Source organism: Drosophila nasuta, chromosome 2L, assembly GCF_023558535.2.
Source record: "Drosophila nasuta strain 15112-1781.00 chromosome 2L, ASM2355853v1, whole genome shotgun sequence".
Classification (NCBI taxonomy): Eukaryota; Metazoa; Arthropoda; class Insecta; order Diptera; family Drosophilidae; genus Drosophila; species Drosophila nasuta.
In genome coordinates this window covers 26,442,573-26,470,462 of record NC_083455.1, presented here as the reverse complement: position 1 = coordinate 26,470,462, position 27,890 = coordinate 26,442,573, and the positions used below count along the sequence as shown (strand labels likewise).

General features: G+C 40.5%; 1 long non-coding RNA gene across 1 annotated transcript in view; it reads left to right on the top strand.

Moving 5' to 3' along the window:
* Positions 1–27,890, top strand: part of LOC132791214 (uncharacterized) — a 145,374-nt gene that overhangs the window by 35,025 nt on the left and 82,459 nt on the right. Inside the window, exon 3 of the long non-coding RNA XR_009632880.1 lies at positions 25,831–25,900. This is a non-coding gene — a long non-coding RNA (uncharacterized LOC132791214). The remainder of the gene's footprint in view (positions 1–25,830; positions 25,901–27,890) is intronic.

Genomic DNA, 27,890 nt, shown 5'->3' with positions numbered 1-27,890 from the left:
TATATAATATGTAAAAATGACTCTAAAGTTTGATTATATAAATTCCAAGAAGACTTTCTAGCAATCTTAACTAGACTTCGTTATAAACTTAAAGTCAGAGTTGAAGATTAACTTAGACACTTACAACATGTTCAGATGTAGGTATCGCGATTAATTTGCTTGTATCTCGCACATTATCGAGCAAAATCGCTAATCATTATCCTAATGCATTGCAGGCATCACATTTTTCACTGCCCAAGTGTCCCCATTGTTGGCATGTGTTGTGTGTAATTGTGTGAGGAGATAGAGGAGGCGGAGGGGGCTGCCTTTTGCTCCCAATAACAGTCTGGCTGGCTGGGCAAAAAAAATTGCCCCTATTAATTTATGACATAATAATTCTCAAAGCGCAAACAAAGCCGCTCGTAAAAAGTAAACTCTGGTCAGACAATATGCTGCATTATGCACTTACGGATTGTGATTGGAGTAGTGGGGTAACCCCTACACATAAGCGCATTCCCCACTGCGGCAGATGGATGGTGGATAACAGCGGAGAGAGAAGGAAGTGCAATATTTGGAGCTGCTGAGGAGAGCGGAGTGTGTAAAGTGTGGAGTGTGGGTTAGACCGATTGCAATTGCAAATCAGAGCGACAATAGTTGAAAGACCAACACAACTGAGAAATGGGGGCGCCAAGTGGTTGGCCCGAAATGTCGTCGTCGTTGTCGTTGTCGTTGTTGTTGTCTTTGTACTTGTTTTTATTGTTGTTGTGTACTTGCATGGGCCAAGTGTCCATGCAGCTGTCAGAGATTGCCACCGTCGGCACCGACCGGCCAAGTGGCAAATAAAAATAAAATGCGACTTTGGGCCAGGCTAAATTATTTAATATCGCATTATCTGGCATCATAATTATCCACAGTGCTGTGCTGCTGCGGCACTGTGGGGCACCACAACATACAACATACATATGAGTCACACCCGAGAAAGGAAAGACAGGCGGGTGCAATGTGCAACAACACACAACTATGAAAAATCACTTGCAATTTGGTTTATCAATTTGTGAAAATTATAAAAAATATGCATACGTTGAATATTTTGGCGAAATCATTTGTAACTTGCAACTGTCGCCCACGCGGCAGCGAGATTGCAGCGATGTGGCAACGCTGAGTGGCAACTGTGTCGCGTGGGTGTTGCTGCAACAGGCGCCAAAAGACCAAATCTATAATCTGTTTATGCAACTGTTTATGCACTTCATTTCTCAACCGTTGCAGGGTATTCTCACTTTCATAGCTATCTCTATTCTGTGATACTATTCGATGTCTCAACTTATAGCGTAAATTATATTTCTCTGTTCTATTGATCCTCTCTTTACTTTAACAACTTTTGTATTACATTTAATTTAAAATATTCTGGAGAGTATTTCAAAAGTTGTCATGCTGCTGCTGCTGTTTGAGGCTATTCGATACACTTGACGCCGTTTTGTTTAAAATTAAATGTATACTGAGTTTATATACAAAATGCGTCGTGAGTCAAGTTTAGGATTTCTCGCTTCCTTTGCCTGCCTTCTGTCTGTCTTTCGCCTTTCGTCTCTCTACTCATTCACTCTGTCTGCATTTGTGAAGGAAAATAGGAAGAAAAGTATTTGTACGGCCAGCCAACTTCTTGAATTTGTTGTTGGCAACAACAGCAACAACAGCAGCAACAGCATCACAGCAAATATTCGTGATTCCTGATAAGCATCATTTGTTGTTGTCCGCTGTGGTCCGAAAGTCTCTTGGCAAACATTCGGGGTAAACAAATGCCGCTAAAATGCGGAAAGCTAATCAAAAACGCGTTGAGGCGCCGACGATGACTACGCCGACGCCGACTTCGACTTCGACTCCGTTGCCGACTGGCCCCAAAAAAAATCGATGCGAAAAACGCCAAGTTTCAAGAGCCAAGTTCAATTGGCAAACAAATTCGCGTGAATGAGCCAAAAGCAATGGCAACAGCAAGCACCGCAACAGCAACATCTGGCTGCTGGTATTTTTACCTCGTACTTGGCAGGCAAATTTCGGAAAAACATTAACCGTTTTGTTCGTTTTTGTATTGCTGTCGTTTTGGGGGTTTTGGTTTTTTTGTTATTTTCGTTTCTTGTTCTGCAATTCTGTCCTGTTCTCCATGGTCCGTGTGACTTATGTGCGACATTAGCGCAACGTTCTTTGCTTAATTACGTAAAGGCTTATTTTCCCTCGCTTCTCCCTCCGCCCTGGCAATCTTTTCTACGCTCTCGGAAGAGTGTTTCAGCTGAGTTTGCAGTGTTCAGTGTTGTATGTACGACAAGTTCGTGTCTTAAGTCTTTCGTTTTGCGCCTTGTTTGCAACTCTTGTTTTTCAGCTATGTTCTTGCTGCTTGCTGCCTGCTTGCAACAGGTTGTAACTCGAAATTAAAGAATTTGTTACGTTGATTTGTCTCCCGACTTGTCCCAACATACTACATTGTGTGGCAATGCCAAAGGTAGATTGTACTAACAACAACAACAGCAACGACAACTGTGAGGTTGCGAACCATTTCTCTGCGCATTACTTTCAAATAATTGTGTGGCAATCACCTGTTGTGTTTAAGAAATTCGCACACAAATGGTTCGAATTGAATGCCAATGTTAATTGTATATCACTCATACGCCACGTGTGCTGAGGCAACGCAAGGTGCTTGCAACACCGTTTTGCGCATTGCTAAATTCAAGAAAACGGCACAAAATTAATAACATTTTCTCACGCTCCATTAAAACATCATTAATCTCTGACCAAATAAGAAGCCGTAAAAGAAGCGTCCGGCGGCGGCATTACAAGAAAGTCTCTCGTCGGTCACATTTTGAACTAATTTCAATATTCCGCCTCAAAAACCCAAAAAAAAAGCGAGGCGGATACTTCAAACAAGTCGAACAACAAGTACAGCGCACACTTGTTGTGTAAAGTTGTTGAACTCGTGTGTGTGCGGAGAGAAATTGAAATGGGAATTGAAATAGTTGTTAGAGATATTGACAAATTATTGACAGACGGCCCACTGCTGTTCGTAACTAATTAAAATCTGTTTAAATGTTACAACAAAAAGCTCGACGAAAAAAAAGGTCGATGAATTAACATAAAATTCGATTTATTTTCATTTGTTGTACTGTGCGATTGGCAATTTTTCATGTAAATGTGGTAGCTGCTGCTCGATTATTTATTGTTGTTGCCGTCGCTGTTGTTGCTGTTGCTGATGTTGTTGCTGTTATTGCTGCTGCCATTTACAACATAATCTAAATGAGAGGCATATGGAGCTGGGGCGCCCATTATTCATAAGCAGGAGAGAAGGCACAGCCGTGAAATGATCAGAAATGAGTGAACGCTATGACTTAATAGGCCCTGGCTCTAACAGTGCCTCTTGTTGTTGTTGTTGTTGCTGTAACTATATTGGCCACCCAGTCGGACTTGGTTTTGGAGTCGACTGTGAAGTCAATAAAGGCGCCGTTGGTGGTCAGCTCAAAATGTTGGCAACTCGGGACTGCGCCAACTCGACAAGAGAGCGAGAGACTCTTGGACGTTGCCGATGCTGTTGACTGCGAGCTGCGAGCTGCGGAGCTGCGCTTGGCAAGACAAGATCATTAAGGTGGCATATAACATGGCACTAAAGACACACACAGACACTTGCCGCTAAAGTACCTGTTTCGCATGGGGAGCACTGAGTGCTCTGATGTAAGTACAGTGAAGCTACAGCTATGTAGAACTATTCGCAGTTTTTCCACCATTCATTTAAGTCATATGAATTGTTGTCGCTGTCATAATGTGCATACTGTAGTTGGCTAGTTAGTGCCGTTGCAGTTAGAGATGTTGTTGCTGGCGCTGACACTTTTGATTGAATTCCCAGCAGCGTGCGTTGAGTCTGAGACAACGACGACTCGGACGATGACGACGCCTGCGTCTCAGCGCCGTCGATTGTAATCAACGCGCGGAGATCAATCAGCTAACTTGAAAACTTGGACGCCACACAGCAGCCAACTCCGAATCAATCCATCAAACGTATCAATCATGATGACAGCACAGATCGGACCAGCGAAGCAAACGACGTCCTGCTACAGGTAGCGCAAAGCTTTCCTCTAACATGACTCTCGGACTCTTGTTGTTGCCTCACTTGCGCAGTCTGCACGCGCGTTGCGCCCATTAAATTTGAATAATCTTAGTTTTTTTTTTTGCTGCGAGTGTGTGTGTGCAGTTTGCTGCTGTTTTTCATTTTTGCTTTTGCAACTGTCGCATGCAGCTGGACACGGTCTTAGAGGTGGCTTGCGTGCCTCGCATAGAGACGCTGCTTGCTGCAGGCGGCCATCAACGAAACTGATTTGAAATTCTAAAGTGATTTTGATTACTTGAGGTGTTGATGTTTTGACTTGTACGTTGATTAGATAGTTGAAGGCTTGTTAGATGCATGTCAGAGGAGCGGCCAGGCCACTCCGGGACAGGCAAACACGGTGAGCACACCGTCGTAGACTGTAGATAGCCGGTTGCTACTGAGATGCTGTTGCTGCTGCTGCTGCTGGACCCCGATATGTCAGCAGTTTGGGATGTGGCTCTGTGTGTCTACTGCGTGATGCGCCTTGATGTTGATTATAATTTAATTATAAGCAATCTGTAACAAGTTAATAGGCCGCAGACCCACTTGCCGCATAATTTAGCAGGCAGGTGTGAAATGGCTTCATTAGCTTACGACGCCTCTGAGCGTTTGAGCCAGCGAGTGGCAAATGTTGATGAGGTAGCGTTGCTACCGCATGACTAATAATAGTCATGGACCTGTCACACTGTGTTGCACATTTGCCAGCAGCAGCAATTCCTATCTCTATCTCACTCTCTATTTAAAGTGGAGCTCTCGAATGAAAGTTCAGTGATTGCTGCCAGGCAAAGCGAGCAATAGAGGCAACTACTCATACGTGCTTCGTATTTGAGCCTCGAGCTGTGAAATTATTGTCAAGCTTAATGTGTAGTTTGAGGTGTTGAATGATTGACAGTCCAGCTAGATAATCAAACAGATTAGCCAAGTGAGCAGTATTGATACTTAAACATGAATTTAGTAGAGTTAGAGTTGAGATAGAAGTGAGTGAAGTGAACTTTGTGTCCCTAGGACTTATCTGACCCTAGAAAGTATATATATTCTTGATCAACTTAAACAGCCGATTCATCTGTCTGTCCTTGTGAAGAAGTAGAGCTAAAAGTTGTTGAAGTCATTTAAGCAATTCTTTTGTATGGGTAAAATCACCCACTTTCTATGGGTTTTAGCTGTTTAGTTGACATTGTGGTATATTTCATGGAATGAAAAATATACCAGATTGTCAACTAACTTTTGATTGTCAGATTGTTAACTAACTTTTGAACGTAGTACCATATCAATATGCTAAATATAGGCTTTGGTGTAATTTTAGTATTTTTGCGGTATACAAATTTGGTATATTTTAAAATTTATAGGAGTCTGTTTTGTTTTTATTCACAATGGTTGGCGGGTAGCTATATCAATATAACAAATAGAGCATTTGGTATATTTTTAGTATTTTGCGGTATATAATTTTGGTATATTTTAAAATTTATACTGCTTTTTTCACAGTGAGGAGCGGGTAGCTATATAAAAATATAAAATATATTGTTAGTATTATAATTTTTAGTATTTTGCGGTATATAATTTTGGTATATTTTAAAATGAATACCACACTGTTTTGCTTTTATTCACCATGGTTATCGAATATTTCACAGTCCAACATACTCGACTGTAGCTTTCTTACTTGAATTCGCACTTGAACTGTAGAAGAATCTTGATTTCCATCTCGATATTCCATTAGCATGTAAGCATTGCTGTCTTGATTAAACTATTTTAGTCTTCTAGTTAAAGTTCGAAGCACAGAGAACCCTTCGACTTTGACTTGACAGATAGACCCTCAATTAGTCAAACTTTATGGATGTGGCTGTGATTTATGAGCTGGATTTCAAAGTTCTGAAAAAACCTGCCGCTACATTAAGCCATCAATTAGCGTTTCACAGACCATTAAAAGAGAATTGCCTTTGCCTTGGACTTATCAGCTATTTTCGTTGATAAGAAAAGACCACCTAGCTCTGTGGAATATTCCCTTCAAAAGAAAAGAGCGAATCAGATTTGGATTTTGTGGACACTTTGGAATCATGTCATGGTCACTTGCTCGTCGTCGCATTGTTGATCGCATTCTGACATTTGTTTATTTTCCAACTTCTTTGAGGTATTTCATATTGTGGTGGCCCCCACTCTATACAACTTATTCTAATGACTCTCTAGGCTTTTGTTTATTTGCTTGGTATTCGTCGCCAGCGCTGTGATATTTTTTTGGAGCTCTTTTAATTGCCCGGGACAGTTGATGATTTCATGTGTGGGCCGTTCGTTTCTCTGAGTACATACAGCACATATTTTGTTTATATTATTTGAAGTGTTTGCATTTGGTAATTGGAACGTCAAAATGTCAAGTGACGACGCCGCTTGAAAGGGTTCCAATTTGTTTACTGAACATTTTTGCTTCTTCTTCAATTTCAATATTCGAAATATTTAAAATATAATGTGGCAACGCCACAGTTCTTAAAGTCAATTAACATTTAGAATATAAAAGGTCTTATTTATGATGATGTAATTTAAAAAAAGTCAGACACTTGAGCTGAACACACATAGAGAAGAAGAAATAGGATCCGAGTGAAGTTCACCTGTACCAGCATAAAATGAAGTACCTGCTGCTGTTGTGCTGTAGGCTAAAAAGAGCGCTGCATATGCTTATAATAATAATATTATTACCAACATTAAGGCGAGCGTGTCTCAACGGTGCGAGTCTAAACAAAAGTTGAAGTAGACGAAGCAAAACAGAGAGGAAGGGCAATGAAATCAACAAGAAAAGATCAGAGCCAGCAGCAGCACGTTCTTGCTGTGGATCAGAGACCTCAATGTGAACCTGCAACAGCAACAACAGCATCTACAACTCTCTCGACGACGACCACAACAAAAGCAACGACAACAGGTACTTGCAGTCGCCTCTAGGCCATGGATGCGAGAACGAACCAATAATCCACGCACAGCCACAAAATGCGGCTGCGGTCGCGTCCAGAGCACATTTCTATGGAAACAACAACACATCGTGCCCAAGCTCGACTTTGACTCTGCACAGTGGGGCCAAAGTGTATGACAAACTTGACTAGAGAAGAATTTGCGCTGCAGTAGAAGATGTGAGACACTGTGCAGCTCCAAGGGCGCACATGGGCAATTCTCGCGAAATGGAATTATAAAAGAATGCCTCGACCCGGGCGCGTTTTAACGAGTTGAACAAAATCGAAAACGTTCGAATGGAGCGCGAGCGCGCGCGTAGGAGAGCTCTTCTCGGCAAAAGCGAAATAAGTTGAAAATAAATAAAAATAATAAATAAAACTTGAGGCCGAAGAACAAAAGCCAATGCCAAAGCGTGAGGGTGACGTCGCCGATCAAGAACCCGACTCGACTCGACTCGACTCGAGACGTTCCAACCCGGTTGCCCACAAAAATGAGAGCCCGCAAATGAATGCGTAGACTGAGGCTTCGACTGCTGCTGCTGATGCTGCTGTTGAAGTGGGTGCCCCCAGAGCCCAACACAGAAAAAATAATACAAAAAAATAAGGAAAGAAAAAATGAACCGAATTGCGAGCGAGTGGCGACCGCAAACCCGCAGCAACAAGTGTATAAGTGGCGTGGCTGGAGATGAGAGAGGGAAGCGATCAATGATCGCGGCAATCGTACGAAATGAAGTGGAAGTGAGAAGAGAGAGAGCGAGAGAGAAGGAGAGACAAACAGAGATGCGTCTGTTCGATAGATAGAACTGAGGAAAAACCCGACGAAGCCAGAATCCACAGAGGGAGAGAGAGAGAGAGGATGGGGAGAACTGAAGTGGCTAGAGAAGCGTCTGCGATCGATGGATCGATGGGCTGTTTGGGATGAGGCTTTATGGTGGCAATTGTATTTGGCCAGTGATCGTATGAAGCGGCTCAATTGTTGTTGTTCTTGTTGCCTGCGCCCGTACATTTATGCAATTCATTGTTGCATGGTGTGAGGGAGGCTAGAGAGAGAGAGAGAAAGAAAGAGAGGGAGACTGAGACATGATCATCTTCAACACCTTGGACAGGTTACAAAACAAAAGTGGCAACATTATTGAACCTCGTACTTGTACTTGTACCTCTTCTTCCCTTCTCCTCCCCCCTTCACTGCCCCGCTGTTATCGGTCAGCATTGCTTGTGTTCGATATGCGTACGTGGTTCAGGCTTTTAGCTGCAGATTACGTAGAAGCGCTTGGCATCTGTCTTCCACTCTTCTTCATCTTCATCTTCTGTTGCGGCTCCGGTTCGGTAGTTAGTACTTGATGTATGTAATTCGTGTTGCGCCCGCATGCAGCTACCTGCGGCAATACGTGGTTGAGCCTCTGACTCTGAGTCTTCTCAGTTGACCACTTGGTAAGGCCATCGACATGGCATATCGAGTATTTCATAATGCAATGCAATCTTTATGGGTTCATCGCAAAGGTGATCGAAAAAGAAGTCCAGCTAAATGCAACCTGTTGGGCTAGGTTTTATCCAGAGAAAGCAACAGCATTGTGAGAATGCCTTCCAGCCAGCGGCCGCTGTACAAAAATCTTAATAATGTCGAGTGTCGAAGGGAGCACGAAACGAAAAGATTAGCTCAACAAAATGAAGCTACAAAAATAATGCTTAGGTGCGCTTTAATTCTCTCTCTCTTCAATTGCAATAAAAGTTTGTGATAGCTGCTTTCAACTATTATGAGGCTTTTTTATTTGCTTACTGACTTTATTTTTACTGCTGCAATGCGCTAAAATGTGGGATCCGAAATGAAACTTGCAACCTTGGGCTTATCAACACTGCATCCTTCTGCCTAAAGTGGAGAGACACAACTACAACACACATCTCTATATATATAACATGAACTTGTAGCCTGATCATAAGGAAGAAATTAAATTTTTTGTGTTGCTGTTGCCTTTGGAATTTTAATGATAATTTCCTCTTCACGAATTTATGGTATTTTAATTAAAAGTGCCTAAAAGAATAATTTTTGTTGTTGTTTCGAGCTAAAAATACAAGTTTTAGCCACGTAAATTAGCCAAGTTTAATGCCTTTTGTCCTGTTGCTGTTGCTTCCTGTTGCGCATGAACTTTTGCCGACTGTCAATGGCATAATCCTGAGCTAAAGCATAAGCTGAGAGCCAGCCAACCAGTCTCAAGATTCAATATCCAAGATTCAAGCAAGGTCCACGTCCCAAGTCGCACATAAACGTCAATTTGGCCAATTATGGAACGCACCAAAAAAAACTCGAAACCGGAGCTGAAGACAAGTGCATTGGACTTTCGATTTCTTGTTCTGTGTTGTGTGCCTTTTGCTAAAGCTCTCTTGCCTTTGCCACTTGTTTGGGGCTTGATTAATGCGCCCGCTCCCGCTGGCTTTAGCTTTAGCTTCAGCTTCGATTCTGGCTTCAGCTCGTGCCCAGCCCATCCCCAGTCTGGGCTATTAATTCTATAGCCAACGTTTTTGTTGTTGCCTGTTTGCTGCTGCTGGCCATAAAAGGTAACGTTTGTCGCCCCGGCGACGTCTCAACAGGTTGCTGTTAATGAACGCCCGCGCAGAGTTTGCTTTGTGAGGAGTAGGAGTTGCACTTTGGTTGCCAGGAGAGGAGGGAGAAGGAGGGAAGTCGCAGGAAGTGGTGCCAACGCAAATGGTTAGCAATTACTTTATGCGTTTTCGCGTTGCCAACTGATTACAAGTCCCTTTTGGGGCAGCACCGCACCTCGCTTCGGATCGCATCCAACGTGTGCGGTAAAATGCACGAATGCGTTCAATATAATGAAATTCATTTGTACAATCTGTCTCTCTGTCTGTCTGTCTGTCCATTGCTTAGCTTCTCCGCCATTCCAAGGGTCTGGGCACGGCCTGAAGGTGCGTGGCACCGAAAGAGAGAAAGAGATAGACAAAGAGAGAGAGGGACTTGTCCAGACAATCTCGAGCGTGCCGCGGCGGCTAACCTTGAATTTTTTCGCAGTCAAGCAAGCACACCACAACACAACACCACAAAACAGCATCTCAAGTAGAAACGAGAATTGCATACCCTGTAATTGTTCACTTGCTTAACTGTGGCATTGCCAAAATGTTGCAATAAGTAGAGATGCAGTAAGTAGAGATGCCACAAATCATTGTGAAGTTGGTCTTGGGTTCAAACTTTAGTCAGTTTGTATATACAAAAGGAGTAAGTATTATAATTGTATCTAATATTAATAAACATTTGACAACATTCATCAATGTGTAAAAAATTTTGTAATTTGAAGATAAGGCAATCTAGATTTTGTGTATAATTTCATTCTTTATTTTAAAATAAATTTTCTTGGTTTAATTTAGTCATCATAAAATCTTGATTCAAGATTTAGACAACATTCATAAATGTATAAATATATATGTATTCAATTTTAAGATTGGGCGATCTAAATGTTTTGTAGAATTTCATTCTTTATTTCTAAATAAACCTTCTTGATTCAATTTAGATATCACACAAGCTTGATTCAAGATTTAGACATCATTCATAAATGTATAAAAAAATGTGTAATTTCAAGATTAGGCATTCTAATTGTTTTGTAAAATCAATGTTAATATAGGTTTGTTCCTTCTTGGTTCAATTTTGACATCATAAAATCTTGATTTAAGATTTTATTCATGATTTTAACACGTTTTTTCTCTCTGTGTAGAGTATTTGCCAGTCGAGCATTTCGCCTTAACTTGTAGTTGTTGGTTGACTCCTCCGCTGCTTGTCACTAAATAAAACTTGTTACACCGCAGCAAAAATTCATATGAAACGGACTCAAAAATCTACACGAAATGTGTCTACACATTCAAGGCGCCCGCTCAAGACGCCCACGCCCTCCACCTCCATCTCCACCTCCACTTGGACCCCACTCGACTTTAGCTCTCGATTCGTGCCAGGCTGATTCATAGGCTCAGCTCAGCACAAAAGTCAGCGTAAAGTAAAACAAAAACGCGTTGATTAAACGTTTCTTATGGCGGGACAGACAAGCGGACGGACACTCGAAATCGTTGTTGATATTATTAATAAACATAAATTTCAGTTTAAACAGTTGTTAAATAATCGTTTTTAGGGCTCGTATTGACAGACTCAAGTAGGAAGGGGACAGCGATCGCTGTACTACGATTGTTTCAAGGATACAAGCGAATAAAAAAGGGTTGCGAGTCAAGTGTCCTTAGGTGAAGATAAAGGAATAAGCTGACAAGTTATGATGATAGAGTTATTAAAGAGAGAAAGTTAAGTATATTAAGTATGTGTTCAATTTAAAGAACAAGGCAGTGAATGGGAAAGTTTCAATATGTTATATCCTGCTGATGATGTTCTTAACTCTCAGCGCGAGTGCCAGAGGCATAAATCAAACTTCAAACAGTGCGCCAAATGAGTGGAGTACCAAACACAGAGAAACTTTCACCCATAAATGGTGCGAGTTGGCCATAAACTTTGAGACTTGTTCTCTTCTTGCGTTGACGCAATGCCTCCTAATGATAACATTAAAATTGTGTTAAGAAATTAGCTAAGCGCAGCAAAAGCTGAAGAACATCATCGCAACGCCAGCAAAACTATAAGTCGTAAATCATGTGAAACTACAAGTTGTAGAACAGCTTGCAACCTCCTGGACAAGCAGCAGCAGCAGTAGTAGAAGAAGCAACAGCAAGTTGCAACTTGCAACGTGCAACGAGGCACAACCAGCAGCATTTTCACATTACGCGATAGCGAAATGTGCACGTCAATTAAGATACGCCAAGGTATGCCGGACAGGTGAATCAGCAGGTGGGAGAGAAAGGAGCAACAGCTAGAGCTGGAGGAGGAGGAGGAGGAGGCGAAGGAGAGCTGGTTATATGTACAGTGGCTGGGACACTTTTGTCAACAGAGTTTAACAGTTTCTACGCCTGTCAGCTCGTAAATCTCTCGAGCTTCTTCTGCTTCTATAGATCTCTCTACACTTCACTTCCCAGGGAGGAAGATTGAAGTGCGGAGTGTGTGGACAACGCCCAAGGAAGCAAGTTGGTAGCCAGTTTCGGTTGCGTTTAATAAAAGTCAATAAATTAATAAATTATCGCATTAAAATAAATTGCATCTAAATGTTCTAAGTTGCACATTAATTAAGCAGATTGCTTGATTTATTGGCGTATCAAGTGTCGCCTCGATGCGACGATGCAGCAGCCACAAGCAGTCTGTGCACTTTAGCAGCTGATTTTTATCATGATCGTTGGGGCAGCCGCCGTTGCTTTTCATATTGCAACAGCCACAAGTTGAACGTCTTGTTCATCAAGAGTTAAGAAGATGCTCTCGCTTCCCTTCCCCTTCCCTTCGAACAGTCAGAACACATTTTATGTGTCCATTTACGTAGCTCAAATTGTGCGCATTCTAGGCAAAAGGCAGCAACAACAACAGCAATAACAACAACAAGAGTGCAAACAACATCTTCTGTCCATTCTCATTCTCATTCCCATCCGCATCAACTTCATACCACATTCTCATCTTGAGCCTCATCGTCATCGTCGTCGTCATCGTCTCTTCTTTTCGCACTTTGTTGTCATCCGACTGACTTCTTGTGCGTGCCAATTTTCTCCTTATTAATAAAGATAAATAACTTAATGATTATTACGCTTAAAGTGTTTAATTTGCAGACGTTTAGGCGCTATTCGCGATTCTTTATTGCTACTACACATATTCTTCGGTTGCTTCGTTCCTCGTTCTTGTCGATTTTATTGCTTATTGAAATGAAGTTATTAGCTGTTGGTTTCTATGTCTACACAACAAGTGTTACATTATGATTTTATTGTTGTCGATGCTGATTGGATTAGTTGTTGGGAAGTTTGCTAATAATAATGAATGTCTGCTTAAAAAAATGTACAATTTATTAATGATTATTTATTTTATCTTATGTAGTTCTAATAATATCATTATTGATCTTGCAAAAGTTCGCTAGACAATTTATTTCAACCTTTTAAGAGTTTATTTAAAGTATTTTAAATGTTGTATTCATTTGTTTTGCTACGTTTTTGTCTAAGTACTTTCATTGATATATATCCTCAATCCAATGGCAGTTATCTTCATATTCAGATCTATTCACTTATCACAGAATAAGAATAATTTCTGAAAGAAAGTTTTTCTCAATATTTAGAGTTAAGTTTAAAGTATTTTACAATTCCTTTTCATGTATTAATTATGCCATTGTCTTGGTATTTTCTTTGCGAGATATTCTTACTTCAAAGGCAGTTATCTTCATGGTATACTTAGTATTTTAGTAGTATTTTGTATATAATATGATATAATAGTATATTGCTAACATAATATATTAATAATTATTATGAGAGAGTTCGCTGAAGTGTTTAAAAAGTACATTTAAACTATTTTACAATACTTATTAAATTATTAGTTATCGTATTGTCGCAGTAATTTATTTGTAGGGCATTTATCTTCGTATTCAGATCTATTAATAAAGAGAGTTTAATATGACTGACTAGTGCTAACAATGTGGATTGGATCAGTTACCATAGAGTTTGTTTAATCTCTTAATAGAATTTTAAAGTATTTAACAATTCTTATTAACTTAATTACTCTATTGTCTGAATAGTTTCTTTATTCTTTATAATATCCTTTAAGTATTATATGCCAGTTATATTATTCTGATCTTCTCTTAGAGTCTTACAATGATGACTGTTCAATGTGTAAACAGTATTTTACTTGTATTTACATTTCCTTTTCATTTATTAATTACACCATTGTCTGAGTGCTTTCTTTGTTTTATATAATATCCTCAATCCTAGGGCAGTTAGCTTCATATGTGCATTGGCCATGTTAACAAGTGTAGTTGGTAGTCAGAGTACCTGTTTAACCAGACGCAAACAACAACAGCAACGGCGACAACTGTCGGCCCACAGTCGCTGTTGCTGCTGTTGTAGGAAATATGGCACACGCTGCCATATGTAATTGTAATTTCACTGTGTGGACAACAACTCTGGGATTCTCTCTCCCTCTTGCTGTCTCTGTCCTCCGTTGTTGCATCTCTTTCATTCGCTGTGCCTCTGATGGCCAAAGGTGTCAACGCGCATGCGCGCACGAGTTGTCAGCACATTAATTTCATTTGCATTTCCGCTCGGCGCTGGTTTCGCATTACAACTCGAACTTAAAAGCTGGAAAAACTAGTGCGATTTTCCAGCCACCACACACTGCACGGCTGAAGAGGCTGGACACTCGAAGTATTCCTTTATTTATCCCAGTGTATTTGGCAAGTGTTGCCCACTTGGCACTCGGCTCGTGCCGTCTTTAAGCTCTTGTAGCTGGCTTTTTGGTCTGTGGCCCACTCCTGGCTGACTGGCTGTTGCCAACTGCACACAACATGAATCACACACGCACAACGCAGCGAGGAGGCATTTTTTTTTTCTTTTTTTTTCGTTTTTGATTATTTACATAGTTTTGCTATTACTACAAATTTTTATTTGCCGCGCACATTCGAAGGCCTGTTTTAACAGTTGTTGTCGTTGTTGTTGCTGTTTTTGTTGTTGGTCGTTGGCCATCGTCAACTGTCGTCGTCGTTGTTGTTGTTGTTGCTGCGGTGTCTGTTTTTGCTGCTTTTTGGGCCCCACTGTTTAATTGTGGCTTAAAGTGGTAATAAACAAGCCTGGCGCAAGAATATTAATAGCCCATGTTATTGATGGCAATTGCTCGTTGAATTTGGCGTAATTAAGTCGTTGTCATCAGTCTCACTCTCTCGCTCACTCTTTCTCTCTTTCTTAATTTATGCAATGCCATCTTTTGAACACAGTTTTCTTGTTTGGGCTTCTTTGGATCTGCGCCAGTTAACTAAAAATAAACAAGTGCAGCTTCGAGACATTAAACCACATAGCTCGATTGGCATTTCAAATCAAATAAAAAAACGATAAAAATCTGTAGCAACAGCAATTGGAATGCTTGTTAAGGAGTTTGCACGTTTTGAAGATATCCTTCAGGTATTTCAAAGTTTAGAATAATTTCAAAATGACTGAAGATTACACAATATTTATTTAAACTGTTTACTTTTACTGGTTATATAAACACTTTATGATTATAGAGAATTGATCTCTTAATCACCTTGGATATTAATAACTTTATAAAGTATATACCCAATAAAAGTTATTTGGGAAATACTTCTTACGCACACTGTTGGTATATTTTGACATATATTTAGAATGAATTCCTTCATCGATATACCAAAAATTACATTCGGTGTATTTTTAGTATTTTGCGGTATATTATTTGGTATATTTTAGGAATACTACCTTGAATATTTTGACATTTATGGTATATTTCGAATGAAGTCCTTCATCGATAGACCAAAAATTACATTCCGTGTATTTTTAGTATTTTGCGGTATATTATTTGGTATATTTTAGGAAGTCTACCTTGAATATTTTGACATTTATGGTATATTTCGAATGAAGTCCTTCCATCGGTATACCAAATATGATATTCGGTATATTGTTAGTATTTTTTAGTATATTTTTGGCATATTTAAAGAATAATACCGCACTGTTTTGCTTTTATTCAAATTTGGTAGAGGGTATCTCACTTGTTTGTTGTGCTTTTATAAAGATCACTAGCCAATTAGGTTGTTAAAAGATGTTTAACGATGTTGTATGATTCATATTCACAACCATTTATGCCTTCTCACGGCACTCATAAAAAACCGCTCAATAGATTTTGCAACAAGTTTGCAAATTGAAAGTAAATACACACAATTGTGCAATAATTTCTTTGAAGATTTTCCTGGGGGAAATGTCTTAAATGACATAAATAAAGGGAAACTTGCGTTGGACTTTGCAATTGGATAACCTCGGCAAACATAAGTTAGCCTCGATGCCTGCAGTGGCAGCAACTGTTGCTGTTGTGGCCCTATGGCAAGAAATTTTCTCCCACATTTGGTTGACTGACATTTGATGGTTTCGTGATGCGGCCCGTTTGGCTCTGGCTTTGGCTTTGGCTTTGGCTTGTTTGCTGCTCGATGCGCAAAACATCAAACGGACGTCAAACGCCCAATGGTCAACAAGTTGAAAGTTTCTCCACCAATATGGAGACAGCATAGATCTTTCTTCTCTCTCACTCGCTCTTTCTCTCGGTGAGTGTTATCAGGCTGGCCAAATGTAGCCGAGGCTTACAAATTAGCGCGCTGCCAACTGCAACTGTCCGAGTTGGCCCAAAAGGCAGGCTCCAAGTCAAATGACACTAACAACAACAATAAACTACTGTTGACATTTGTTGCTGTTGTTGCTGGAGAGTGTGCAACCTCCTACTACAAAAGCTACACACAATGGAACACTTGCGTCTTGGACTTGGACTCCGATTCCGATTCCTCTGGCGCTGCGTGGGGGTGAGCTGCTGTTTCTTTGTGCCTGCAACTGTCTCTCACTCCAACGTGTGTGCGACAGTGTGTGTGTGTGTAAGTGTGTGTACTTTATGGCCACGCACCGGGTAGAGCAGGCAGCCTGGCCAGTTTCCATAACTCGACTCTCGGTGACTCTCGTGTCCATGTCAGCATCGTCGTATGTATTCATTTCCAAAGGGAATAACTTATGTACGCTCTGGGCACAATAAATTCTTGCGCTGAAAATGTCAATTAGGCGCAGATTTTGTTGTTGTTGTTGTTCCTGTTGTTGTTGCTCTCTCTCTTATTTGCTGCCAGAGTGGAGCGTGAAAAATCTAATTGGCTGGCATTTGTTTTCGGCGTACGAAATTGAATTGTATCAGCCCCACAACAAGAGCACAGCCCCAAAAACAGAAGTTAAACACAACAGCAGCAACAACAACTTGTATTTGAATTTACACTTGTGCCGGAGTTGAATTCACAAGCAACAACAACAGCAACCAACCACACATCGACATGCGCGCCAGTAGCTGCCACTTAGCTGTGAAATGATGACATAAAAGAACATATGCGCTGACACATCAATGGGGAGACACTCGACCAAGTGGATGAAGCTACCTTATGCCTCCCTTCACTCTCTCTCTCTCACTCTCTGAGTCTGACTTTGGACTAATAGGCACAAGAAGCGTAACCAGCCAAGGATCGCAGCTTGCAGTTGTGTTTGCTTATTGACAGCTTTTGCTTAGCGATGAGCAAGCAACAAAGTTTATGAAATGGGAAACTTGAAATGCTAAATTGTGGTATAATTAAAGCAGTTTATATTTTTATTAATGTGACTAATATTTAACTATAAATCAGACAAGTAAAATACTATCAAATTTAGAGTTTATTTCACCTATTCTCTATTGAAATCAAGTTGAGTTTCAGTTATATTTTTATAGTATAATATTGTCATTAAAGTGACTAATATTTAACTGAAAACCAAACAAGCATAATACTGCATATCTCTAAACAAAATTTAGTGTTTATTTTAGCTATTCTCAATTAAACTCAAGATGAGTTTTCGAACATTCAGGTTTTCAGTTATATTTTTAAGGTATAATATTGTTATTAATGTGACTAACATTTAACTATAAATCAGATATGCAAAATACTTCATATCTTTGTACTAATTCAGAGTTTATTTCACCTATTCTCAATTGAAATCAATATTATTTTTTTATTATTATGTTGTCATTAATGTGTCTAATATTTAACTATAAACCAGACAGGCAAAATACCTCATATCTTTATACAAATTTAGAGTTTATTTTAGCTATTTTCAATTAAAATCAAGATGAATTTTCTAACATTGAGATTTTTAGTTCTATTGTTATATTATTATATTGTCATTAATGTGACTTATATTTAACTACAAATCAGACAAGCAAAATTCTGCATATCTCTATATAAATTTATAGTTTATTTCACCTATTCTCATTTCAAATCACGATGAGGTTTCTAACATTAAGATGTTCATGTTCTTGAGGCATTTTTTAACCCAAATTTCTTAGTACTGAGAACTTGTAGAACCTTTTTTCATTTGTGAAGTCACTTCTAAACGATAAGTCACAGCACGCGCTCATCTCTAGCTATTACGCACATTGAAGGTGGATGTGTTTGGCTGCCTGGCCAAGTGCTCAGGCAAGTGTACAATGGCCAAGTGCGTCTCTCTTCACTTCAACTGTTGTTGCTGCTGCTGTTGCTGTTTGCTGACTGTGCAGAGTCTTCCCGCAAGTCGCGTCTCGGGCGCAAAAATCGCAAAAAATCAAAAATAATTGCCAACACCGGGCGACGGCTTGAAAGACGGAGAGAGACAGAGAGAGAGAGATGCGTATGGTGTGATTATATTGAATTTTTGATACGCGTTGGCCAAAAGGGCTGAAACGGGTGAAAACGTTACGACGTAGCTGTGGCTGTTGTGGCTGCTGTGGCGACATTGACAGGTCAATATTGATGGAAACAAGATTTATATGACAACGGCGGCTATATTTTCAAATTTAATGAGCAGGAAGCAACCAAGCCAAGTGCCCGCAAAGTGGACAGTGAATGCTCTGTCCATCTGTCCGTCTGTCTGTCTGTTCAGTTTGTTGGGTCTCGTAACGGACAGCAGAAGAAGTGTCGAGTAACTCGCTTAAATGATGTGCTAATAAGGCGCACATAACTGTGCAGAAATATGATGGCTCTCCATCGCCCCTTTTTGGAGTGTGGAAATTATGGCAAATATGATGTGAATTTGTGCTTAATGAGCAGGTGACTAATGAATTTGTCAGAGGGTCAGAGGTGAAGTAGTTAAGCTAAAAGATGAGCGATGGAGAGACTCTTCAACTAGATCTGCCTTATCGTTATATATCGAGTGGATTGATGGAATTCTTTTCAATTGTTGTTTGCGCTTCTTCTGCCCCAAGTGGAGGCTGTCAGTGGGCATTTTGCAAAATGCCAATCCCAAATGGTGATCTTCAACTTTCTCAATGGTCATCACTTGAGCTGAGCTGAGCGTGCAACAACGTTTGCGCTGCACAGACATCCTTGACCTCTGGCCACATGTCCGAGTCAGCATCAAGACAACAGCGAGACGACAGAAACAACAAACGCCCAGACAAGAAACGACACCTACAAGGCACACACACACAAGCACGGACACAATCTACACCCACAAGCTGCTGCCACGCCTTTAGCCTGGCATCAGGCTTCGAGCCGTCAACATTCCTTGCGCTCTCTCAGTCAGCGTTGCATTATCGTCGCACGTCATCGCAGCAAAGTGCGGAAGGGGTCTGAGAGGGGGAAAGGGGGGTTGTTGAGGGGGCTGCGTGTACCGCCCGTCGTCACTTGTCTGATATATCACCTGTGCAGAGAGCAGCAGACAACAACACCAACAAGTTGGCAACAACATGGCATAATGCACGGGACGCAAGACAATCGCGTCTCTATATGCATGCCAAATTGGAACAATGCGAGCAAACCGAGCGACCGACCGCACCTACAGACTATTGTCACAATTCAGACAGCAGACAGTGGACAGTGGACTTGTGGACTGTGGACTTGTGGCGTCTCTGATTCTGAGCGAATCAAATGCATTAATCCAATTTACGCAGCGTCCACTTGCTACAGAAGTGTGTGTTTTGTGCCCCCGCCAAAGCTGTCAGTGCAACAGTGAAATGAAAGGAGCATTGCATTCGAACTTGGCACCGTCTCCTCCCGAAAAGATTTCTGTGTAAATTTGCAGATTTTTCAAAAGTTGGCAGCACAATTTAAGAGCAACGCAATCAGCGTTAAGCAATCTCCTTTCCCCGCGCGCTCTCCTCTGAGAGAGCGCAAACTCAAGTGCAGGCCGTTGACAATTTTATTTATTTACAGTTGGCAACTGTCTATATAAATTGAGGTGCACCAGTAGGATGTGGAAGGTGCTGCTCTCCAACTCCTGCTGCTCCTTTGGTAACTTCAACTCGAACTCCAAGTCGAACTGCAACTCCATCTCCTTGAGCCAGACAATGTCAACATAGTTGCAATTAATTTGTAACCGATTATCATCTTCAGGTGCCAAATAAACCTCTCGCAAGGCGGAGGCTGAAACGTGTTGAGTGTGTGTGTTGCCTCCTCCTCCTCTCTCGGTATCGGTATTTTGCATACAACATTTTACTCGCAACTCGTCTGCTTTATGTGCAACATGGCCACATAAACAAGATGCCAGCCAGCCAGAGCCCCAGTTACTCGAGACACATCGAAAGAACAACACACACAAAACCAAAGTGCGATACTCGGACTTGAGTTCTACTAGACATCTAAATGTATTTCAGTGTATGTGTGTGTGCCAGAGTTTCCCCCGACCTGACAGGTTGCCAACACTTGACGAATTTAATTATTTCGATATTTTCCACACACACCACAGACGTTGTTGCAACGTGTTGCGTGTTGCATTCCACATGCATCATGTCCGATCGTAATGAGAAAATATGGCATTTGTGTGACAATAAAGTGTGCTTCGCACTTATGTTACCCACATCTCCCCAATCCCCATCCCAATCCCAATCCTGATCCCAATTGCAATTGCAATCCCCAATTCGTGGTGCTGGACAATCTTTCGCTCGCTCTCTCGCCCAGCATTTTGCATGCGCCTAAATTATGTTGACAACTGTCCGTAGCGTCTCATTGCAACGGCTGCTACTCACTCATTATGCCTGCAACATGGACTCGCACTCGTATCATATCGCCCGCTCTTTACCACAGCTTCGTTTCGTTTCATGCAACATGCATGCAAGCCAGAGTCAAGGCAAGGCGAGTCAAGTCGTCGGTCTAATGCCTGCACCATTTATTAAATGTCTCCATGGTGCGACAATAACTTTATCAGGCCAAAAACGAGAAGATGCTGCCACAGCAGCAGCAGCCACCGACAGACACTGACCACTGGCCACCAGACACGAGCCACAAGCCACAACAAGTACGTGCAACGTGCGGCTGAAGACAACGACGACGACTTTGCATGTCTGTAACTGAGCTCCAGTTCTGAACTCGTTGCGCTGCCAAGTGCACAAGCTTAACCCATTGATGCACAGTTCTGAAGATTTAGTAAGGTGTAGAAAATATTGTTGGAAGATTTTATAAAAAAAGAAGAAGGAGGGAAAATAATAGACAATCGAACATACAATTTAATTAAAAGCATTTAATCTTTATTACTAAATCTTTAGTATTGTGTAGAGGAAATATATGATAATGATTTCAAAGTAAAGAGGAAGAAGTAATGTGTGGAAGAAATATATTATAATGATTTGAAAATAAAGAGGAAGAAGTAAAAGAAAGTAAAATATAACTTTAAATTTTATTAAAAGTAATTAGTTTTTATTTGGACTCATATATTTCGCAAGTTCCACAAATTTTAGAGTGACCGTTTGTGACAATCTTTATGACGCTAAATTTGGTGCAGAAAAGGTAAACAAAAAATTAATGGCCCACAGAAACATTCGCTTATTGAATAAAATAAATAATGAAAGGAAACAGATAAGCTCGCATTCTTTGGCTATTTCTATGAAGACAATATCCCAAGCAAATTTTATTCTAACTTGGTTGCAATATTTTTTTAATTTTTAAATTCTAAATACAAATCTTTAACTGCAATACAAATCTTTAACTGTCTCTTATTAGTGTTATTTTCTCAATTAGAGAATTTGTCTCCACACGCTTTTAATTTATTTTATATAAATTTCCGTCTAATATTATAATAACTCATTAGAGACTCACATTTACTCATAAAACGAATTATAGAATAAATAGTAAAATATAGATCATTAAAGTGTGATCTTTAGTGGGTTAAGAGATAGTCAGGTGTAGTGTTACCATGGCTAGCGTTATAGAGTGCAGCAACATCCACATTTACCAGCTCATTAAAAGCCACTGCACCCACCACGAGCTCTCCTCACATTGCGTGTACATTGACCCAGCAGCTTCTGCTCCTGCTCCAGCTCCAGCTGCTCCGTTCTGTCACATTCCGCTGCTACATTGGCTTCTCAATGCAACAGCAGCAGAAGCAGAAGCAGCTGAGATCCAAAATTGGCATGTGGCGGCCTCATAAACCGAGCGCAAAAGCAAACGACGGCCATTTTGTGTGCAGGCCTTGTAAATTTAGAATTTACACAAATTAGTCGAGAAGCTGCTCGCTCATTGTATAAATTCTAAACGAGTTCGATCGCATTTGAGGTTGACAAACCTGTCGGTGAAGCTCATTTAAAACAGCACAAAAAACAACAACCTACAAAATTTGAAAATAAAAATGTCAATGGCGCTTTTGCGCTTGCATACGAAAAATATCATTGGAAATAATCATATCAAAAATATAAAAAAAACTTTGTTGGTGCTGATTGAAATAATTTTTGGTTTTTTCGGGGCGCCTAATGAGAATTTCGTGTTTCTCAAAGGCGGCTCAACAAAATGCCAGCACATGCAAATTGTGTGTGTGTTTGTTGTGTTGTTGAGGGCTCATAAAATAAATAAAGCGAACTCCTCTTAGCATCTCGTGGCTCAATGTGCCATAAATTCTAAGAGTTTATTTTCATTTTTATTTATTTTGTTTGAAGGGGTCAATATTTGCGTTAAGTCGCCATTTAATGAATACACATCCAATTCCATTCGATGCGATTTGAATCGTTGAAACGTTGCGAGCATCCTCCGAGCTTGTTTAAGCATTTGACAATATCATTTAAAGCGACATTTTCGTGTTTTCTTTTTTAAACTTATTTTGTTTTTGGCAACAAAGTCGCGGCAAGTCGCATTTTGAGGCTCGTAAAAAGTAGCTATAAACATGTCAAGCAACCGCAACGACTATCCCTGAGAACTCATTATACCCTGTAGTTATTATGAAAGGGTATGAGACTGCTTTAAAAAATGTATCTTACGAAAAGAAGGAAGTAATATGCAAAAAGTACATTTTGTATTAGCAATCAATGACCAATAAAAATGTAGCTTAAATGTTAAACCAAATACTAGTAAAACTAACCTTTTTTTCTGCTGCCAATATATCTGTCGATCAGATAAGGTCCACTAGTTCTTGCTGCCGACTTGCTTTTTAATTAGTTGTCTCGCTGACGCTCGAAAATCGAAAGCTGCACACTTGTCTTGTCGCCATGGTGTGTCTCTAGACATGATCCAAAGACAACATTGGACTGAGAGACAGACAGCCAGTTAGTCAAGCAGGCAGGCAGCCAGTTGGCAAAGAGCCGGCCACCCCGCCCTTTGGCAAACAGACAACGAATCAGGTGTTGGCTATTTCCATTCCATAATGGAGTCTTGACTTTTGAGTCCGCATGTTGTGTTTCATGGTCAAGACGATTTCAAATGGCGTCTAATTTGACTAAATTATGCATTCAGCCACCGATCAACTTGTTTTCCCAATCAGTTTTGTCGTTGGCCTGTCATAAAATTTGTATAATTTTTACGGTATCATAAAGTGACAGTCATGAGTTTTTAGTTGGAAGACGAGCTCAAGACTATCACAGTGTCAGTTGCGGCCTTTTGTCTCTTTGATTTGCTCGTTCGCATTTGTATTTTAATTTTGATTTTCAATCCACAAACACACGTCCCTAAACTATTGATTGTTTTTTAATGAAGCTCCGCTGGGAATGTGTAACGCAATTTGATGATTTTAATTGGTTACAGCTAACAGGCGGCGTAATTATCGGATAGTTTTGTATATTTATCGAAAGATTCAACTTGACACGGTCAGAGCCACAATCAGTAAGATAGATACAAAAAGCCAACGAGTGCGGCGTGTAAAGATCTTGTTTGTAGTCAGTCGAACACGGAGGGAAACATAATAATGGGAAGGAAATGAATAAGATTAGAGTTAACTGAGATTCGAAATTTAGTCAGCTATGGCGTGGAAAATTAATTTTACTATCCAGCGAACGAACTGATTGAAAATTTGAATAGATATGAACGAAAAAAGAATCGAGAAGCTTGTTAATATTGAGTTATATTTTATTATATTATTATTTGGAAAGGAATTTCAATCTCTATTGGTTTTTTATACCCGCTACCCAAAGGGTAAGAGGGAATTATCATTTTGTGCCTGGAGGAAATGAAAACGCCTACTTACTACAGGTTTTAGTTGCTTTTGGCGGATAATATAGTATTTTTGTACACTTTGGTATATTTTGAGTGTAGTACTATTTCAATATACCATATATAGTTTTTGGTATATTTTAGTATCTGGTATATTTTGAATCTATACTATATCAATATACCATATGTAGTTTTTGGTATATTTTACTATATGGTATATTTTTTTTTGAATATATAGTATATCAATATACCGTATAATGCATTTGGTATATTTGTAGTATTTTTGCGGTATATACATTTGGTATGGATAGCGAGTATTTCACAGTCACACACTCAACTGTAGCTTTCTTACTTCTTTCGTTTGTCTTTCTTCAACTTGTGTCTAATTCGTACAACCGAAATGCAAACTGACAAGAAAATTCAAAACAAACTTCTCCATCAATTTGGGGTCCCCCAACCTCGACAGCTTGTCAGAGCTTCCTGCTGTTTGCTGTTGTGGTGGTGTCCCGTGCTGCACTCTCTTCTGCACTGCCTGCCAGCCTGTTGGCCGCCCAACTTCCCCTGGTTTTCCCCGGTCTCTGGTCACCAATTTAATTGAAACGCCCACGTCATAAACTCTGAGGCAGTTTTACCTGCCATTTTGCCCCATTGCGTGTTCGAATGTTTGCCATTTGCACCCACGCCCATTCTCCAGCTCCTAAACTCCAGCGGCAGCTTCATCTCTGCAACGATGAAGCACAGAGTGAGAGTAAAAGAGAGAGAGCGAGATAGAGCAAGAGAGAAACAGGCATTGAACCAACTTCGAGCGGGCACTAAATTTTTGGGTAAAATTATTGTTATTACACAGAAATCGTTTATTATTAATTTTAATGTATGGCAGCAGACGGCCAGACATTGCAAGCGCTGGCCAGGGAAAGGTGCAGAGGTAGAGTGGTGAGGGTGGGGAGGGGGAAGCGATACTCTTTGCATGTTGCGTGCGTGACGTGGATAGACGACCGACCAGCCCATTGGACGCGTGCAGTGCGCCGTTAATGCAACCAATTCCAATTCTCCAAGTAGGCAAAAATCCGTAGCAAACGCGAATGCGTCACGTGACTCACACCCACATCAGTTGGACTTCGTCCTGCTGTTGTTTTTAATGGTATTTGGTTGTTGTTATTGTGTATGTGTGCGAGTGTTAGGCAAAGGATGTGCCCGGATGGGCGCAGCTCATCGGTTTAACTTGGTTGGGCATAGGTAACCTAACAAAAGCCCACAAACAACGACGAGCACGCGTCACAATATATGATATTCTCTCAACCCTCATTCTGGGCTTCGTTCCTGCGATGACTGGCCTAGGGCTGCAACTTTTTACGCCTAATTGAAACGACTCGGAGGCAAAACTTTTCACCTTCTGACGTGCGCTCGGCTCGTGGGCTCATTAATTATAATTTTCATGTTGAGTGGGTTGCCAACAGGTAGAACAACAAGGCAGACACGTTAACTCTATGCTGCGTTCACACCAGCTTTGCAGTTGAGTGTGACCAGATTATATTTATTTTAGAAAATAAATCAGGTATTAGTTTAATGTTTAGGTTTGCGCAATATATTTATTTTAATATTAGAACAGTTTATTAAGAAAAAATTTATCAGATAATATAAAGCTCTAAAAACTAAGTGTGACCATAAAATATGCTTTACTAAATCTGGTACTTATTGAGTATTTGTTTATTGTAGATCATTTTATTATAAAAGATAGTGACTATACATGAATACTTAACAAAATCTATTAATTTAAATTGATATCTTTATTCTTTATTTACAGAAATCAAAGATATTTATTCTATATACAATACTAAAAGAAAAAGTGTTGCCAAAAAGCTTTCAGCAATGGGGTATGTAAAGAAATTATATCATTTTTATTCTCCATAATATTTATATTTTAATTTTAAAACTCTCTACTATGAAATTAGAATGTAAGAGTACAAAAGAATGTGGCTATTCTCTACAATACTTTTAGAGCATTTCTTAGGTGTGATCGCACCATAAGCTGCAAAGGGTTGCAGCACTGGCTTGCAGGGTGTGTTGTCATGTTGCACGATGTAAATACGACAGCCATAAAAAGCTGATCCAGCATAAAATGCATAAAAATGTGCTGGTAATTCCAAATGGAAATTACAAAATGAAAACTTTTAACTATTTTCCATGGTGTATCTTAATGCCAAATGTTTTCCACTGCTGCACTTTTTTTGTTGGTTGCACTCTTCACCGATGATAACGCTGACTCAATGAGGGTTCAGTTTGGATGTCAGTCTGCTGCACGCTCTTTCTCTGTTTCGTCCTTCCTTCCTTCCTGCCCTTGCTCAGTCTTTGATAGATGCGCAAAAGTACTTAATCATTGTGCGGGCTAAATTAATCAAGTGGCTTGTACTATGTGTAGTAGCTCGGCGCTTCTGTCTGCCTGCCTCTGTGAGTGTTCAGGGGGTCGAACTCTGTTTTTAATTTGTGCAGCTCATGGAATATTCAAACAGCATATGGCTCGTCTGGGCTGCAGCAATCCTTGAGGCTGCATAAAATTAGGCAAAACAAGTAGGAAATTAAAAAAGAAAAGAGCATTTCAAGCGAGTGTCATATGGCGCAGAGATGCGGGGCGGTTCGCTTTGAAGGACTTGGATTCTCTGGTAGCTTATGATTAATCGACTTCATCTGTTGGATTGTTTACCATTTCTTTTTGGTTTATTAAAACGCGAGCTGCTCTCACTTTAATGCGCGTAAAGCCATAAAAAAAAGAATTTCTCTTAGTTCTAGTTCTGCTTTCGTTATGGTTAATGTGGCTAATGGTTAATGCGAGGGAACAGCTTGGCCGTAACCGGCAACAGGTTCATCGAAAAGGAAAAAACAGGCAGCAGCTGGCATTCAAGTTGAGGAATTTTAAATCATGGCGACAATTTTCACAAATTCCTGGCGCAAGAGGCAATAGTTTGGTAAGCAAATTGGCAGCAGTAAGAAGAAAGAGAGAAGCATCCCCAGCGTCAGCAATTGGCAGTTGGCTGCAGTTGGGGCAATTGTTTGGTCTGTGCGGCATTTCAGCAATCTTAAGTACGCCTACAAGAACATGTAAATAGACTTTCGGTATCGAAACAGGAACATGGTATGCAATTTGCTCGTTTGACACTTGAAATATGTGGCAACAATACTCTATACGAGTGGAGTACACTTACCTCCCCTTCCCCTTACCCCTTACACACACACACACACATGTGAGTAAGAGGCGGCCCGGCCACAGTTGCAAATGCATGCCTGTTGTTTATAGGCAAATGTCAGACGACGACGTCGTCGCAGGCGGTGACAATGACAAGCTAAGCAAGCGAGTTGGGACGGAGACGCAAGGAGAGACAGAGAGAGAAAGAGAGAGACAACGAGCAACTTGCGACGGGCCACTTGCAACGACAAGTGGCCAAGTAGCTGCCACTAAACAGAACTCCTCTGAACGCTGACTTGCTAACTAAACTGAACTGGACTTGTTCAAATGCTCCACTCTCTGCTCCCCACCCGCCTACCTTGCTTGGCAGGCTGAACTTTGAACTCGAACAAAATATGCGGCTAACTTGTTTTCGATACCCGCCCCAAAAGCAGCTGCAACGCCCCCAACTCAGCGCAGGCAGCGTCTGCTCAACACTCTTTCAATGGGCATGCAGCATTACTCAAAGCGTTTGCTAGGCAAGTGCAAAGCTGAATTCGGCTGACAATTCGGTATATATTGCACTCAATGGTATATTTTGAATGCAGTACTTCAGTGTTTTAGCTGACAATCTGGTATATTTAGCGCTTTACGGTATATTTTGAATATAGTACTATATTAAAATATCAACCATAGCTCTTGGT